This window comes from Hemiscyllium ocellatum, chromosome 19 (assembly GCF_020745735.1).
Source record: "Hemiscyllium ocellatum isolate sHemOce1 chromosome 19, sHemOce1.pat.X.cur, whole genome shotgun sequence".
NCBI classification, from domain to species: domain Eukaryota; kingdom Metazoa; phylum Chordata; class Chondrichthyes; order Orectolobiformes; family Hemiscylliidae; genus Hemiscyllium; species Hemiscyllium ocellatum.
In genome coordinates this window covers 26,636,605-26,655,139 of record NC_083419.1, presented here as the reverse complement: position 1 = coordinate 26,655,139, position 18,535 = coordinate 26,636,605, and the positions used below count along the sequence as shown (strand labels likewise).

Genomic DNA, 18,535 nt, shown 5'->3' with positions numbered 1-18,535 from the left:
ATGGGCTGAAAGGTGGCAGATGGAGTTCAACCTGGATAAATGTGAGGTAATGCATTTTGGAAGCTGAATTTGAAAGCTGCGTACAGGATTAAGGATAGGATTCTTGGCAGTGTAGAGGAACAGAGGGATCTTGGTGTGCAGGTACATATATCCCTTAAAATGGCCACCCAAGTGGACAGGGTTGTTAAGAAAGCATATGGTGTTTTGGCTTTCATTAACAGGGGGATTGAGTTTAAAAGTCGTGTGATCTTGCTGCAGTTCGATAAAACTTTGGAATACTGCTTCCAGTTCTGGTCACCCTATTATAGGAAAGGTGTGGATGCTTTGGAAAGGGTTCAGAGGAGGTTTACCAGGATGCTGCCTGGACTGGAGGGCTTATCTTATGAAGAGAGGTCGGGCTTTTTACATTGGAAAAAAGAAGGAAGAGAGGGGACCTCATTGAGGTATACAAGATAATGAGAGGCGTAGATAGTGTCGATAGCCAGAGACTATTTCCCAGGGCAGAAATGGCTAACACGAAGGGTCATAGTTTTAAGCTGGTTGGAGGAAAGTATAGAGGGGGTGTCAGAGGCGGGTTCTTTACACAGAGAGTTGTGAGAGCATGGAATGCGTTGCCAGTAGCAGTTGTGGAAGCAAGGTCATTGGGGACATTTAAGAGACTGCTGGACATGCATATGGTCACAAAAATTTGAGGGTGCATACATGAGGATCAATGGTCAGCGCAACACCATGGGCTGAAATGCCTGTTCTGTGCTGTACTGTTCTATGTTCTATGTTCTATGTTCTAACTGCTCCATCCAACACTTAATAAAATAATTCTTCCTAGTCTCACACATCATCTTGTAAACCAACATTTGTTTTCCCTGTTCTACACTAAAAAATCAAAGTACAACAATGATAGAGTTCTAACAACACTGTATTATTAAAATAAGCATCTACATGGCCATCTACTGTTGATCACCAGCATACGTCCCTCTTATTACCTTCTTTGAGACTGATGTTTGTAGCACATATCCGCATATTCTGGTGCCTTTACATTAATGTTTATAGAAAACAGACGTAGAATATCTTCACCTGTACATGATGCTGGGGACAAGGTGCCTCACAATCTCATCAAGTACAGACTTTCAAATGGTCCCTCTACAGACTGTGAACTCTCTGCTACCATAGGTACAATGCTCTCAGGTTACTTTCAGGATTTTGGGCAGTCTTGCCATTGGGCATTGACCTCTTTTGTAGCTTCGCAACAACATATGGCATACAACCTATAAGCTCAGTTGTTCTGTTAGTTGCCCCATCCAGCTTTGACACATTTGTCCATGGAGCAATGGGACAATCCTTCATCACTTTACAACCTGCAGCATCACATCAATGTTCTTGTTATCACATTTTAGCATCCTTTACCTTGCTTTGAGTCTTGTATCATAAAATGCTTCCAGAGAACATATCAAACATTCTAAAAGTGATGGAACATAAAAAGCAAGACCACTTACATTCAAAGAAATACTTTATCTCACAAAATATTTAGACCATTGAGAAGAAATTCTTCCAATAGCATTACAAGTGAAGGTTTTAAACAAAGAATGACCAACTTTGATATTTACTTACTTGCTTCCATGGCAGCCACACAATTATCAATCATTAGTAGTTTGTTTTCCTTAATCTGCTTTTTTAAAATCTTCTTTAATCCGTATCCTGTTTTTAAAGTCAGACTTGCACTAAGTCTTCTTGTTACCAGTGGGTCCTCGGCTAATTGTATTCCTCTGAAAAACTGCTTGCAATCTCCTCTCTTCATTCAATTGAGAGCAAAAAGAAAAATTATCTACCATTTTGGCTCTGCTGGTACTATGCTCACATTGCTTGCAATCATTGTTGGGAATTTAGGATTGGGATTTTATTCTCTTCTGGTTCACAGGAATTGCCTCTGACATTTAATAGGAATTCCTCCAGCGCCACACACATTCTACAATTGTCAATCTTCACAAAACCCATAACACTGACTGAAACCAGGGAGTAAATGCCCATTAAAAGGCATTTAGATTATGGATGGTTCAATTAACACATAGGAATATTACATATCTTAGCAGAGGAAACTATTTCTAATGTGTGAATTGACACTTTTTGTGTCTACAAGATTGTGTCAATATATTCTCATTAATGTCCCCAGTTACCTTACCTTTGGAGTAAAACAAATTGGACACACTGGGAAAATTAATCAAGGACACGCAACTTCAGCTTGTGACTTTTCATTAATTTGCTTCAACCACATTTTTAATACACATATCACTTTTACTCCATAGAATCAAAAGACAGATGATCTCTACCTTTCTTGACATTTGCTGTGCAGTGGTTCAATGAATTATAGCATTGTGCAAAATCCCAATCTATACACTCAGAAAAGTGAAAAAAAAAACTATGTGTCAAATGGATGATTTAACACATTGATTAAGTGATGAGCTGAATATCTTATATTCATTTATATTATTTTAGTAATCTTAGTTGAACATTTATTAAAACTCCGATCGCCATGTTACTCAGCAACAGAATTTTAACATTGAGTGAACAACTTCTTTTGAACAGAAGAAACATTCCTGTTAAGTTCAAAATAGGCATACCATATAATGTAGATTGAGGTCATTCATTTCTTAAATAGAAGTCTTTATCCTGAAATCAAATATCCAGGAAACACTCGATGCTGGACCTGACCAGGAAAATACTCGGAAGCTATTAGATGATTAGATTCCCTACAATATGGAAACAGGCCCTTTGCCCAACAAGTCCACACTGACCCTCCAAAGAGTAACTCACCCAGACCAATTCCCCTATCCTATATTTACCTCGACTAATGCATCTGACACTATGGCAATTTAGCATAGCCAATTCACCTGACCTGAACATCTTTGGATTGTGGGAGGAAACCGGAGCACCTGGAGGAAACCCACGCAGACACTGGGAGAATGGGGAAACTCCACACAGACAGTTGCCCGAGGTGGGAATCAAATCCGGGTCCCTGGTGTTGTGAGGCAGCAGTGCTAACCACAGAACCATTCTGGAATCACTGGAACTTTGCACTTGAAAAGAATTTATTGCATTATCCCAGCTTCTCTGTCTTAGCTACGTCTGTTCGGACAATATAACCTTCCAAACTAATGCTTCCAAAATGTCTTCCCTTTTTGTCAACTGATTCCCTGCCAATAAATTTAACATAGATTTCGGTCTTCTCCGTCTCATTTTCATCCTTTCACTTCCCTCCCAAAATCATGAAAGGGATCCTCTTGTCCTCACCTTCCCTCTACCAGCATCCACAGATCATCCTCCACATTTCCCCCACTTCAAGCATGATGTAACTACCAAATACTTTATCTCCTCCCCTTTACACGTTTTGTTGCAATACTTGAACTTACTGAATTCTAGGCAGAAGCCAAGAACTTCAGTTCCTGGTAGGCCCAAGTGCTCCAGGGGATGTACAAAGAACGTGTTGTGTCATAGACTGCTCTGTTTGTGTTTTTTTCACCAGTTAAAAGATCTGGCCATTTAAATGGAGTAGTGCAACGACAAAGAGAAGTGTCATGAAAGAAATAAAGACCTTAGGACCTGATATAGCAGTGTAAAAGGAGATTCTGATGAACGGACACGGTAACCAAAATGTTGGCACAGCTTTCTCTCCATTGATGCTGGCAAGACCTGATGTGTTTCTACAGAAATTTCTGTTGTTGTTTCAGATTTCCAGCATCCGTAGTTCTTTGTTTTATTATGGGCAGTTAGAGTTCAGAGAAGTTCTGGGAGTTGTCAGATGCAGCTCACAGTTACAGATAGGGCTTAGGAATCTATTTAGTACAGCTAGAAATAATGAAGCAATCAGGAGCTGCGAAGTTGTCACAAAGCCATTGGCTCTGCTGGCTTGTAGTGCAAAGATAACCAGTTTAAAGTGAGGTACAGTATACTTCTCAAGAATGGCTAAAAAGCTTAGAGTGTACCAGGAAGCTAGTGCTGCAACGTAGCTTAGAAAATCGAGGTGAACAAAAACTCATCTGAAGACATTGAACCTCTGGGAGGTGATCAGACATTGAGATGGTCTGAGTCTGAACGGATGTTTAGGGGAAATTCTTTGAATGTAATGAGTTCAGCTCCTAAAGAGGAAGATAGAGTGTTAATGAGATTTTGTGATTTACAATGATTATTGACATGTGGTTGAGTTACTGATAAGTACATGGAACCTGTCTTGGCTGTATTTACTACTTAATGTACAATGCAGTGTGTTCAACCACAGTTTGCTGTTAATTCACATTTATCTTATGTTAGATAATGCAGAATGCTTACTTTTCTGACTTTTATAGCAAAGTTTATTTTGTTTGTTTTAAAACTGTAGAATTTTTAGCTTTATTCTCTTAGTAAGTAAATGTTGTCAATTTTAAACAACACATTACAGGTTCTTAAACACATTGGTGGTCTTGTCTGAGATCACAGGATAATCTTGGGTTACAGACAACTATGAGCACTGAGACTTGCTTAGGTTAAGTCTGATATGTAAATCAGTGTGAATTTTATGGGACTTACTGAAAGCCAAAATAGCTTTAATTTATCTGATGCTATTATGTTTCTGGAGAGGAATATTTATCTCAAAATGATTTACAAAAACTAATCAAGGCTAGGTTTATAATCTCGGCAGAAAAGTTGGAATTCAAGTTAAAAGCAAGGATGTGCAAGCTGACATAAAGGAAATGATAGCACAGCACTCGAAACTGGAAGAAGGAAACGCTCATCCAAACATTAATCAGCTGAGTTGGCTAAAAAGCAGTTGTTAAAAGAAGCAGCTTGAAATGGGGAAAGAAATGAAGCTCATTGAATTAGAAAAAGTAAGGAAAATATTTGAACAAGAAAGTGAACTGTAATAGGTAGAAATTGAATTCCAGAGAGAAAGGTTAGCAAGGGATAATAGGGATAAAGACTGAAAGTTTTAAAGAGAGCAAACAGTCAGATGACATAAACTCTATGAAGAAAACTTAGGATGTGGGTTAAAAGAGAGTTCAATAGTTCGGATGAGCAGGCACGACTCCACATAACCTTTGATGTAACAAGGAATCTTTGCTCTTGCTTCAACTAACGATGGACAGAGTTAAGGGAATTTCTTGAAAAGTTGGCTGAAATCATAAACCAAGACTTCATTTTGCAGAGTGATCTGGTTGGAAAAGCTGTTGTCATGTTTCAGCAGTTAGAATTGCAATATTTAATGCTTATGATCTTATTCCTGAAGTATATCAGTTACAACTTCAGACTTCAGATAAAGGGCAGAATGTAACATTTGCCGAATTTCATGAGGAGAAAGAAATGTTGTGAAATTAATGGTGTTAACTGAAACTTAGTCATAATTTTTAAGAATATGAGCTAATAACAATAGATGGACATTGCAGTAGCATCCCAATAGCCATGAGGTCGTACCAAGAAGATGGCAAAGTTTCAAAAATAAGGAAAACAGCAGTTCTGGCAGATGGATATATCACATCGGCAGCTGTGGTGCAGTAAATCTTCATTTGTAAACTCACAAGGAAACTGGGGATCAGAAAATGAGTCTGGCTTTAAGGAGAATAGAGAATTGATTTTCCTTGTTTTAGAACCTGGTGTCTTTTGGCTTTTGGGATGCTATTTTGAACTCAACTATTATCACCAACTCTCATTCTCAAAATTCTGTGCAAGTTTCAGCCTGGAACTTACAACATTCCTTTCTCCTCAGAAAATCTGTAAATATTTCATTCTGTCTATCTCAAGATGGACAACAAAAGCTTTTTTAAATCAACTGCGAAAATTTCTTTGAATATATTCAATGGGAAAGAGAAACCAAAGTGAACCCAAGACCCCCAGAGAACCAGGTAGGGGAAATAATAGGGAACCAAGAAATGGCAGAGGAGTTGAAAAAATACCTTGCATCAGTCTTCACAGTAGCAGACAGTAATAAAAGGGCAAAATCATAGAAAAGAATCCCTGCAGTGTGGAAGCACACCATTATGCCCACTGAGTCCGCACCAAATCTCCAAAGAGCATTCCACCCAGACATTGCCCATGACCAATGCAAGTGTCATTGAACTCTGAGAGAAAACCCACACAGATATAGGGAGAATGTGTAAACTCCACACACAGTTGCCTGAGGGTGGAATTGAACCCAGCTCCCTGGCACTGACACCATGTCACCCAAGGAAATAAATACAACTGTCACTAGTGACAACATGCTATGGAAACTGAATGGGCTAAAGACAGATAAATCCCCTGGATTTTATGAGATGCATCGTAGGATATTAAAGGAGGTAACCACAGAGATTGTGGATACATTGGTAGTAATCTTTCAGGAATTCTTTGATTCTGGAAAAGTCACAGAGGACTGAAAAACTATTAATGTAACACTTCTTATTTTGAAAGGGAAGGAGACAAAAACAGGTAGACAAGTTAGATTAACAACCGGTACTGGAAAAATGTTAGAGTCTATGATAAAGGATGTAATGATAGATCATTTAGAGATATATTATAAAATCAAGCAGAGTCAGAGTAGCTTCATGATGTAGAAGTCATGCCCGATACATTTACTAGATTTCTTTGAGGAGTTAACAATGGCCTACAGTGGATGTAATAAGTTTGGATTTTCAGAATGCATTTGATAAGGGTCCAGTCATTTGACGATTTAATAAATAAAACAAAAGCCCACGGTGTTGGAGAAAGCATGTTAGCATGGATAGAGGATTAGCTAACTAATAGAAGACACAGACATAGGATCACCGAGGCATTTTCATGATGGCAACCTGTAACTAGTGGAGTGCCACTGGGATTAATGCTGGGGCCACAATTATTTTCAGGATATGTTAATGACTTAGATGACAGAAGTGCTTATACTAGAGTCAAGTTGTAGATGACACAAAAATAGGTGGAAATGCAAGTAGTGATGATAACATAAAGAGTGAAGAATATAGACAAGTTAAACAACTGAGCAAAAATATGGCAGTTGGAAAACAAAGTGAGAAAATGTGAGGTTATGTAGTTTGGGAGTAAGAAAAAAAGAATATGTTGAAATAGAGAAACTCCAGAAAGCAACAGAACTGAAGGAATTTGGAGCTATTGTGCGTGAATCACAAAAAGCAGGCATCCAATTTCATTGAGCAATAACAAAGAAAAATTTATTTCCATAGGAATGAAGGTAAAAAATATGGAAGTTTTACTAAAATGATCGTAGGCACCAGTCAGACCACAGCTCAAATACATGAACAGTTTCAGGCTCTTACCTAAGGAGCATTATACTGGAGGCAGTCCAGGGCACGTTCATCAGGCTAATACCAAGTATGGAGGGACTGTCTAATGAGGAGAGGGAGTATGTTGGGCCTCTATTCATTGGAATTTAGAAGAATGAGAAGTGATTGTATTGAAACATATAAGGTTCAAAGAGACTGGAAAGATTATTTCCTCACTTGAGGAGACTAGAACCAGAAGACACAATCTCAGAATTAGGGTTCACATATTTAGGACAGAGATAAGTGTGGCACAATGGCTCAGTAGTTAGCACTGCTCTGCCAGGGATCTGGGTTCAATTCCACCCTCAGGCAACTGTCTGTGTGGAGTTTACACATTCTCCCTATATCTGAGTTTTCTCCCAGAGTCCAATAACATGGGCAATGTCTAGGTGGAATGCTCTTTGGAGATTTGGTGTGGACTTGATGGGCCAAATGCTGTGCTTCCACACTGTAGGGATTCTATTCTGGGGTGGCACGGTGGCTCAGTGGTTAGCACTGTTGCCTCACAGCACCAGGGTCCCAGGTTCGATTCCAACCTCAGGCGACAGTCTGTGTGGAGTTTGCACATTCTCCCCATGTCTGCGTGGGTTTCCTCCGGGTGTAGTAGTAGTGCTCCGATTTCCTCCCATAGTCACAAAGATGTGCAGGTTAGGTGAATTGGCCATGCTAAATTGCCCATAGTGTTAGGTGCATTAGTCGGAGGGAAAAGGGCTTTGGCTGGGTTACTCTTTGGAGGGTTGGTGTGGACTTGGACCGAATGGCCTGTTTGTACACTGTAGGGAATCTAATCTAAGATGAGGATGAAGATCTTCACTCAGAGGATAGTGAACTAATGGAATTTTTTTACCGTTGAGGCTAGGTTGTTGTGTATATTCAAGGCCAAGATAGTCTTATTTTTAATCAGTATGGAGAAAATGCAGGAAAATGTAGTTGAGCATTATCAAATCAGCCATGATCCCATTGAATGATGGAGCAAACTTATTGGACTAATTGACCTATTACTGCTGGTTCATCTCATGATCATTGAGTATAGGAGTTAGGAGGTCATGTTGCGGCTATACCGAACATTGGTTAGGCCACTTTTGGAATATTGCATGCAAATCTGATGTCCTTCTTATCAGAAGGATGTTGTGAAATTTGAAAGGGTTCAGAAAAGATTTACAAGGGTGTTGCCAGGGTTGGAGGATTTGAGCTATAGGAAGAGGCTGAACAGGCTGGGGCTGTTTTCCCTAGAGCATTGGATGCTGAGGGGTGACTTTATAGAAGTTTATAAAATCATGAGGGCCATGGATAGGATAAATAGACAAAGTCTTTTCCCTAGGGTGGGGGAAGTCCAGAACTAGAGGGCAAAGGTTTAGGATGAGAGGGGAAAGATGTAAAAGAGACCCAAGGAGCAATGTTTTCACACAGAGTGTGGCGCGTGTACGGAATGAGCTGCCAGAGTAAGTGGTGGAGGTTGGTACAAATACAGCATTTAAAAGGCATCTGGATGGATAAATGAATAGGAAGGGTTTAGAAGGATATGGGCCAAATGCTGGCAAATGGAACTAGATTAGGTTGGGATATGTGGTCGACATGGCTGAGTTGGACCAAAGGGTCTGTTTCCATGCTGTATATCTCTCTGACTAAGCTGTTTACGTCAATAGAAATATTCCTATTAAGAATGCAAGTAATTAAAGGAAGCAGTATGTTCTCATTACCATAATTCAGGACTTGCAAATGTAAATTGCTCAATGTATACTAGTAAACCACTGGCAGTAAGAAGAACACAGAAGAAATCCTCAGAAAATGCAGCACCAGTAAGAACAAGAATTGTTAATTCAATGGCACAGGTACAAGTGACAGTAATTTCCACTGAGAAAATTGCACCTGAAAATTGAAACTTGAGAAAAACCTAATTTGCCCTATACCTTCACCATGCGAGCAGATAGAGATGGAAAGGATTATAATGGGTTTTTATTTGAAAATGAAGCCACTCCATTTTTATCCAATGAAGAGCTTAGAAAGATTGTTAGCATGAGAGGTGCTGATTTTGCTCAGTGTTAGCAAAGGATTTAAGACGTTCTGAAGGAAGTTCTCTGAATCAAAATGTAACCAAACCAAGAGCGCGAATCAATATTTAGATGTGGGATAGAACAGCAGGAATATGAGCACATTGGATGTTCACAAAGAAAACTTCAGGAGGATAGGAATGATGTAATTTGGGAATGGCATGGAAGATGAAAAATATGTTTCAGTATTTCAATATAATTTTGAATTGTTTGTTTCTGCTGTCAGAAAACTGCCACTAACTCATAACCTTTCCTCCCCCAATTGTTTGTTCGGGAAATACATTACCCAGTACAATATGGAATGCAACAATCCTTGATTCAATTAAAGTGAATTTATTTAAATGATTTAAGTGGAGTGATGGTGAGAGTTCTACAACTGGCCTTTGTGTTATAGTCAAGTACTGAAGACTTGTGTTTCAGAACTTGCCACACCCTTAACCAAGTTGTTCCAATATAGCTCCAACACTGGCATCCACCCAACAATGTGGAAAATTGCCTGTAATGATCTCCTACAACCTTTCCCATGAGGCAGAAGATACAGAAGGGTTAACACATACACCATGGAAGAGGTCATCAACAGTATTATCCAGCACCAACAGTTGCTAAGCAATAATTTGTTCACTGTTGCTTAGTTAAGGTTTGATCAGAGCAACTCAGAACCTGATCCATTACAATCTTAATTCAAACATGAAGTCCAATAATGAGTTGATATTGACTGCCTTTGACATAAGGCTGCATTGACCTAGTGTGATATCAAGGAGCCTGCACAAAACTAGAGTCAATGGAAATCAGGAGGAAAATTCTCCACTGGTTAGAGCCAGACCTAGCAGCAAAGAAGGTGGTTGAGGGGTTGGAGGTCAGTCATCTCAGCTCCAAGATACTTCTGCAGGAGTTTCTCACTGTAGTGCAATGGACCCAAACATCTTTAATTGCTTCATCAATGACCTTTCATTCATCATAATGTCAGAAATAGGGTGTTCACTTATGGTTGCACAATGTTCAGCATTATTAAGACTCAAAATTGTGGCTCTGGAAAAGCCCAGCAGGTCAGGCAGCATCCGAGGAGCAGGAGAATCTTTGATCTAGAATAAATTTAATAGAGGAAAGGTGCTCCCTAATTCCCATTGCAATTTTGGTTTCCTGCATAGTGAACTTATCCTTCTCCTCCTTCAGGTAGCTGCTCCTGCTCTGTGGTGCCTTTCTTGCTGCCCTCACCCATCTGAAGTTAGCCTTATGAATCCAGTTATGATGACAGCTAGGTGATATCTGAGACAGACAGTAATAGCAGCAAAATCCTACTTTGTGGACACAAACAGAATTGTTCAAAGTGATAAAGCTCATCAAAAGATATCCGGAAGTTATCCTGCAGCCTGAAACAAGAAATCAGTAATGAACCATTACGTATTTCATAATCCTGTCAAATCTCTCTGTTGAGGGTTCCTTTCATACTGGTTAGTGACACTTTGTGTTGTGAAGCTTGAGGACATTCACATATAGAAAACTGGTCCAGCAAGAAACAGGGTGATTCTTAATTGTTCTTGACACCAGCTGAATCACTTTATACATCTTTTTCAGCTGGAAAAGCTCACAACATATTTTTTCCTTCAAAGCAAAATACCATGGATGCTGGAAATCTGAAGTAAAAGTACAAATTGTAAAAGTACAAAAAGTAAAAGTAAATATATATATATATATTAACAAGCTTATAAATAGAAGATCCATCAGTTAACTTGAAGCAATTGTATGTCTCCTTTTTGCCATATTTATTAGGTTGTATGTGAAAACCAAATAAAAATTGTCCATACAATTCTGTTAAAGAATATTTTACAGTTGTGCTTATAAAGAAAAAAACATTTTTGTTTTATTTCCGAGTGTGGGAGGAAGCGAGGTCAGTCACCATATTGCGTTTAGTTTATAAAAAAAGATGAGCAGCATTGGCTTTAGTAACACCCAGAATGCCAATTTTAACTTCAAAAGATGTTACAGTCTAATAGTTTTGGAAAGGTTATTTGGATATCCTTTATGTTTATGTCCTTGTTGCGACAAAACACATCAATTGACACATAATTGGCTGCATGCCTTACAATGTCCACTTTCAGGAACTCCTCTACTATTTCTGAAGCTGAATCTTTAAACACACCTCCTCCTCCTTCTTCTTTTTTCTCCATTTCCTCCTTCACTTCACCACCATTCCAAAACCACTTGCCCTCTCCTTTTCTTGCATCCTCTTTTATCTGCTCTTTCCATACATCTTTATCCTAGTCCCACAGTTCTGTCTCCTCTCACCCCTTTCCTTTCCTTCTCACTTCCTTTCTTGTCCTCTTCTCCTTTCCTTCATCTCCCTTTCCATTCAACTATCTGCACACCTTCCTTAGTCCCTCCTCTCTTTCCCATTTTCAGTCCTTCACTGATTTCTAATTTCCTCTCCCCGTGTTCATTCTCCCCTCCAACGTGCCTCTTCTATCTCTCACTTACCTCCACAGGTTCCATCGTTCCTCGTTCTTTGACCCTACTTAACTTGGAAAGTTTGAGTCAGTCTTGTGGAGACTGACAAAAAAAACTGTGCACTGAGTTCTAATATCTATGAATTGAATAATCATAGTCCTGTAGCAGAGATGGAGAGGTGATTTTGTACAATGTAAGAATCTAACATCTCTTTTGTGTGTTCTTGAGAAATCGTGAATAACTAAAGATACCCTTCAATATGGAGACTTCCACAATACTTCAGGTGTACAGACTGCACTTCAAAGATCAATCTATCACAACACCTATTTTACAGCAAAACAAGTGGAAGTAAGTTGAATTTCATACCCAAATAGTTTGCCTTCCTTGTTTGAACAATTCTTGTCCATTCCTAACCAATGATACTTGCTATACTTACCTAATGGAATTCCTGTTTATCAAACAGCATATAAGTTGACAGACAATTTTCTCTGATCAAATGTGTTACAAATGTTTAATTATTGTTGTTACAATTTGATTTGATTGTGATTTTTACAGAAAGAAAACTCGAAGCTAATAGAAACACAGAAAAATGTTTTTATTATTTAGGTCACTTTCCATTTGATTTTTTTCAGATTCTGTTAAACAATACCAATGTTAGTGTTCGGAAGTGCTTTTCAATGTTCAGAAGTGTTTTTCAGTCTTCTAAACAAATAAGATTGATGTTAATGATGTGGTACTGGTTTTGTTTATGTAACATACACTGACCTCATTTAAAGACTATATCCAAACTTTATTTTTATGTGTCAATTTGAAGCTTTCATGTAAAGGAAACAAAATGGAAAACCACGACGATTATTACAAATGACCCTTGTACTGAGAGATCAGCAAGTATAAAATCAACCTTTGCTACAAAGAGCTGTTGAAATTTAGATTCAATTTAAGGTTATTGCTGTAGAAGCAACTTTATTGCTGGTCAGATTAAATATATTTTTGTGTACTTAGTTATTGATGCAACACAACTAGGGCTCTACCCTGGATTCACATAGTTTTGTTTATGAAGTTAGTCAATCAATACAGGCCCCAACATAAAAATGAAAAACACACCATCAAAATATCAGAGAGGTTTGGTGAAATCTAGCAGCATCAAAGTCTGCTACAGAGGTATTTGTTTTCTGTTATGGATTCTTAGAAGTAATTAGCTAGGAAAATAAAATAAAATGCAGGAGAGGTAAATAGATCAAAAAATTACTACCACTCTGATATTTATCTTATTTGTGTTGGAATTTTACAAAGTGAGTAATGTTGGAAAGTGATACAAGTCGGATATTCTTTATCTATGTGTTCAAAAACCAGAAAGACTTAAGAGCTGAAAATCTTCTTGAAAGTGGACCTGAATGAATCCAAATAAATCTGTAAATGTGTGAAGCTCAGAACCTTCAAAAAATCTTTGCTCAAACAGACCCGAATGGACAGCAGTTGACCTAAAAGTGTTTTATTTTGTTGCAAAAACATAGTTTATTCACAACAATGATCTTTCCGTACATACATAGTTACTAAAGCCGTTCTGTTCAGTCTTTGCATAGAAAGATGAAATAAAGATCGGAATTTAACATTTCCTCTTTTCCACTGCCATGGTGGCAGCTGTCCCAAGCTTTACTGTGTCCCTCCACACGTAGTCCTGGACTTTGGAATGTGCCAGTCTGCAACAACAGTTGAGGTCAACTTTTTACACTGCAAGATCAACAAGTTTCAGGCAAACAAAAGAGCATCTTTCACTGAGTTGATGGTCTTTCAGGTGCTATCGATATTTGTCTCAGTATGTGGCCCTGGAAACAGACCATGGAGCACAGAGTCCTGCATCAAAGGCACAGAGATTCTAGGTGTACATGAAGGATCTCATAGTTTATGTCCTTCTCAACACCTGCCAAGCTACATCTTGGTGCTTGTTGGAAAGTTCTGGTGATGAGGCATTCTGCCAAATGACTTTGACAGCCTGCTCAGGGAACCACCCAACAGGATCCACCCTCCCCTTTTCCTGCAGGGTCTTGAGGATGTTACATACCAACCACTTCCTGATGGATTTGTGGTGAAGGGTGTTTTCCTTGAAATATATTTTCCAACAAGGAGGTAATAACTACTGTGAATTATTTAACTGATTCATTAAACAAAGTGACAAAGGTTTCCCAACACAGAACTCAATAGGTCCCATATATTTGAACAGGTATTATTACCTTAATTTTAATACAGTTTGCCGAGTTAAACCAAGTGATTAAAATCCTTTATCCAAAAACAGTTGGTCCCGAGGTTTTTGGATAAAGGATATTCGAACTGTACTTGAGATGATTGTGGCCTGCACTCAGATCTGGATTTTCAAATCAGTTCTCGCATTTTATCAAGCAAACAAGAAAAGCAGAAGGGATGCTGAAAACTAGCAATTCTGAGGAAGATATTGCAGGAAAACAGTTACAAGAAGGAAAATAAATGGTATAAGGGTGTTGTTGATGATGGGCATGAATTAGGTGTTGGCCTGATTTTTTTACACTGGATTCCTGGGCTACTGTAGCAAATTGTAGCAAAATTCCTAGGCTATTGTAGCAAAAAATTGGTGATGTACAGGAAACTAGACTATGAAGAACACAGAAGCCTTACGGGGTTGTTGGGCTAGAAGGGATTGGAGGTGGAGGCTGGGCTGGGGTGAGGCCATGGAAAGTTTGAATATCAGTTTTTACTGTTCATTATAAAATAGAGCTGTTGCTAGACCAGGAATTCTACAATGAATGCAGGAGTACAGAATCATTGAATTAAATAATTATAAAACCAGTCTAAAGTCATCGCCAGTTAGATTAGGCCTGTTCTGGGATTGATGATTCACCCTGACAAAACCTGTGCTGTACCAGGCAGGAAAATCTCTGACAGCCTTGCACTCCTCATGGATGTGATTGCCTTGGTGCAGGACAGGAGGGTGGACACCTGCCTCAGCAGCCTTTGACAGGATATTGCATGCCTACATGAGGGATGTGCTCTCCAAAACAGTGAACAAAGGAGTACAGAATCATTGTCTCATTGAGTCCCTACAGTGCTGAAGGAGGCCATTGGCCCATCAAGTCCACACTGAACCTCTGAAAAGCATCTCACCCAAACCCAACCCCCTACCATATCCCTATAACCCCACATTTACCATGGCTAATCCACCTAGCCTACACATCTCTGAAAACTATGGATAATTTTTTAACATGGCCAATCCACTTTATCTGCACATTAGAGTCATTGAGTCATAGAGATGTACAGCACGGAAACAGACACTTCGGTCCAACTTATCCATGCCGACCAGATATCCCAACCTAATCTAGTCCCACTTGCCAGCACCTGGCCCATATCCCTCCAAACCCTTCCTATTCATATACCCATCCAAATGCCTTTTAAATGTTGCAATTGCACCAGCCTCCATTACATCCTCTGGCAGCTCATTTCATACACGTATCACCCTCTGCATGAAAACGTTGCCCCTTAGGTCTGTTTATATCTTTCCCCTCTCACCCTAAACCTATGCCCTCCAGTTCTGGACTCCCCCACCCCAGGAAAAAGACTTTATCTATTTATCCAGTCATGCCCCTAATGATTTTATAAACCTCTATAAGGTCACCCCCACATCTTTTGACCTGGTGAATAAGATTTGGTGCAGGTTAGGATAGAAGCTGCAGAATTATCCATTACTTCAACTTTATGAAGGGGATTCTTGTGTTGTATCTCACAGTCAATGTGCCCGTGTACCTTTGTGGGACATATTCGCCATAGCATCGCTGTACTATAGCATACGACCTCAGGATATGAAGGTCTGATCTTGCTGGGGATAACTTGAAGCATGATACGTTCCAAGGAGCATGCTGCTTAAAGTTGTTCTGTGCAGCTTAATAGCATGATATTAGTCAAGACATTTATGTGCCTTAGAGCATAATGTTTGTATATATATTAGCAAACTGTAATAAACATCAGCTGGATGCATTAATACCATAATATCCATGCCTAGTTTCTTATGTTATGAGGGATGACAGGCATTACTACATCAGGCAGGAGGCAAAACAATCATCAGGGAAAATGTGAGAGGCCAGCCAGACAAATGGTGGAGAGGACAGAGGAACAGTAAGCTTAAAGACAAAGAGCAGTAGAGATCAGATTTTAAGTGAGAATTATAATTGTAAACTTGAAGTGTTTTGGAAAAATAAGATAGCCAATGTAGTCAGCAAGACTAAACGTAGGAATACAAGAAATAGGAGCAGAAGTAGGCCATTCAGCCCCTCAAATCTGCCCACCATTCAACAAGACCAAGGCTAATCTGCCCCAGGTCTCAACCTCTCTTTCATGGCAGCTCAGTATAGCTGACAATGCATTGATATTTATCACCTCGTTGTGTACTTTCAGTGATCTAGCCTCCACAACTTTCTGGGGTAGAGAGTCCCAGCCATTCACTACCATGTGGGAGAAGAAATGCTTTCACATTCAGTTTTAAATGAGTGTGCACTTATTCTGTGACTATGTTCCCAGTTCAAGATTCTCCAGTGTCCCAGCTCAGTGGAAACATTTTTTCAACCATTAAGTCCCCTCAGAGTCTTGTCTGTTTCAATACAATGGTGGCTCTGTGGTGAGCTGTGTCTGTGTGGGTTTACTTTGGGTGTTCCAGTTTCCTCCCATAGTCTAAACCTGTACAGGTTAGGTGGATTGGCCATGCCGAAATGTCTAGGGATGTGCAGTTTAGTTGGGTCAGCGATGAGAAATGTGGGATGGATCTGGGTGAGATGATCTTCGGAGGGTTGGTGTGGACTTGATGTACTGAATGGCCTATTTCCACACTGTAGGGATTCTGTGACAATTATGCCTCATTCTTTTAAGCTCTAATGAATAAGGCCTAACTTGTTTCACTGTTCTTGATAAATCAACCCCATCATCCCACGAATCAGCCTAGTGAATCTCTTATGAGCAACATCAAATGCCAGTATATCCTTTATTACATATGAGAATCAAGACTACACACAACACTAAAGATGAATCCTCACCAACATCCTGTACAGTTGTAACAAGGTTTCCATCTTTTTAAACTGCACCCCCAAACAATAAAGGCCAAAATTGCTGCCTTAATTACTTGCTGCACCAGCATGCTACGTTTTTTGATTCTTCCTACCAAAGTGCATGACCTCACACTTATCTACATTAAACGCAATTTGTCAACTTGTTGCACTCCCTTCACTCAAATTATTTATATCCCCTTGCAGATTCCTAATGAGCTCATCTCCCACCTATCTTTGTATCACCAGCAAATATGGATGCATTACACTCTGCCACCTCCTTCAAGTCATTAATATAGATAGTTTCTAACTGAGGCCTGAGGACAGATCCTTGTGGAAATTTACGAGTTACATCTTTCTATCCTGAAAAAGGTCCAGCCCCACTCCCCTCTCATTTATCTCTCCACCCCTCCGAGGTTCCCAGCCTCATTCCTGATTAAGGGCTTTGGCCTGAAACGTCAATTTTCCTGCTTCTCAGAAGATGTCTGACTTGCTGTGCTTTTCCAGCACCACACTTTCAACTCTAATCTCCAGCATCTGCAGTCCTCACTTTTGCCTCATTAATTCTGGCTGTCTGTCTTCTCTGTGTTAACAATCTTTAGCCCCATGTTAATATATTACCCCAGTACCATGAGCTGCTATCTGGTTCAATAAGTGGCACCTTATCGAATGCCTTCCAGAAGTATATTACATCTACTACTTTCCCTTTGTTTGTTATATTCTCAAAGAATTCTATCAAATTTTTCAAACATGATAGCCCTCACAAACCATGAAGCTTTATAAACATCCTGCTATTTCATCCTTAAAAATGGAGTCTAGCATTTTCCCAATGACAAATGTTAGGCTAACTGGCTGATAAGTTCTTGTTGCCTGTCTCACTCTCTTCTTGAACTGGATTGTAATATTAGCAGTTTTTCAATCTGCTGGAATCTTCCCAAAGTCCAGTGAGTTCCAGACTATTTTGATCAATATCTCTACCATTTCTGAAGCAACTTCCTTTAAAACTCTTGGATGCAGGCCATCAGGTCCTAGTGATTTATTTTCCTTCGGCGACAACATTTTGTTAAATACTTTGCCTCTCATGATAAAGACTGTTACAAGATCCTTCCTCCCATAGTACCTTGCTTACCTGTTAGCTTATTTGAGATGTTTATAGTATTCTCCCCTGTGAAGAATGATGCAAAATGTTGCTTAAAATTATCTGCAATTTCCTTCTTCCCCAATTACTAATTCCCAAATGGCATCCTCCAATGATCCCACACTTTTTTCTGTTTCTATTCATGTATCCTTCAAAGCTATTGGTGCTTATTTTTGTAACTCTTGCCAATTTACTTTCATGATTCATTTTCTTCCTCTTTATTAACTTTTTAGTCATCTGCTATTTTCTTAAACATTCCCAATTCTCTGATCTATCGTTGATTTTTGCCACTTTTTATGCCTTAGTTTTTGATTAGATATCCTCATTGACCATCTTTGTTAAATAGGATGAGCCATCCATAATTATCAAGTTGTTCTTTTTGATTAAAATAATTTTTTGTTGAGCATAATGAAATATCTGTTTAAATGACTGCCTTTGCTCATCTGCTGAGTTTCCCCTGAGCTTATTTTCCAAACTCACTTTCAACAACCCATTCTTCATGCCTTCATAGTTGCCCTTATTTAAGTTTGGAACCTGAGTTACACTGAACTTGAAATTTTACCATGTTAT

The 18,535-nt window shown here is 39.1% G+C and overlaps 1 protein-coding gene across 1 annotated transcript in view; it reads left to right on the top strand.

Moving 5' to 3' along the window:
- The first annotated feature begins 481 nt into the window (after window positions 1-481).
- The window catches only part of rps16 (ribosomal protein S16), a 435,012-nt gene continuing 416,958 nt past the window's right edge, over window positions 482-18,535 (top strand). Inside the window, exon 1 of the mRNA XM_060839767.1 lies at window positions 482-491. The gene's annotated coding sequence lies outside the window, so the exon portion shown is untranslated. The remainder of the gene's footprint in view (window positions 492-18,535) is intronic.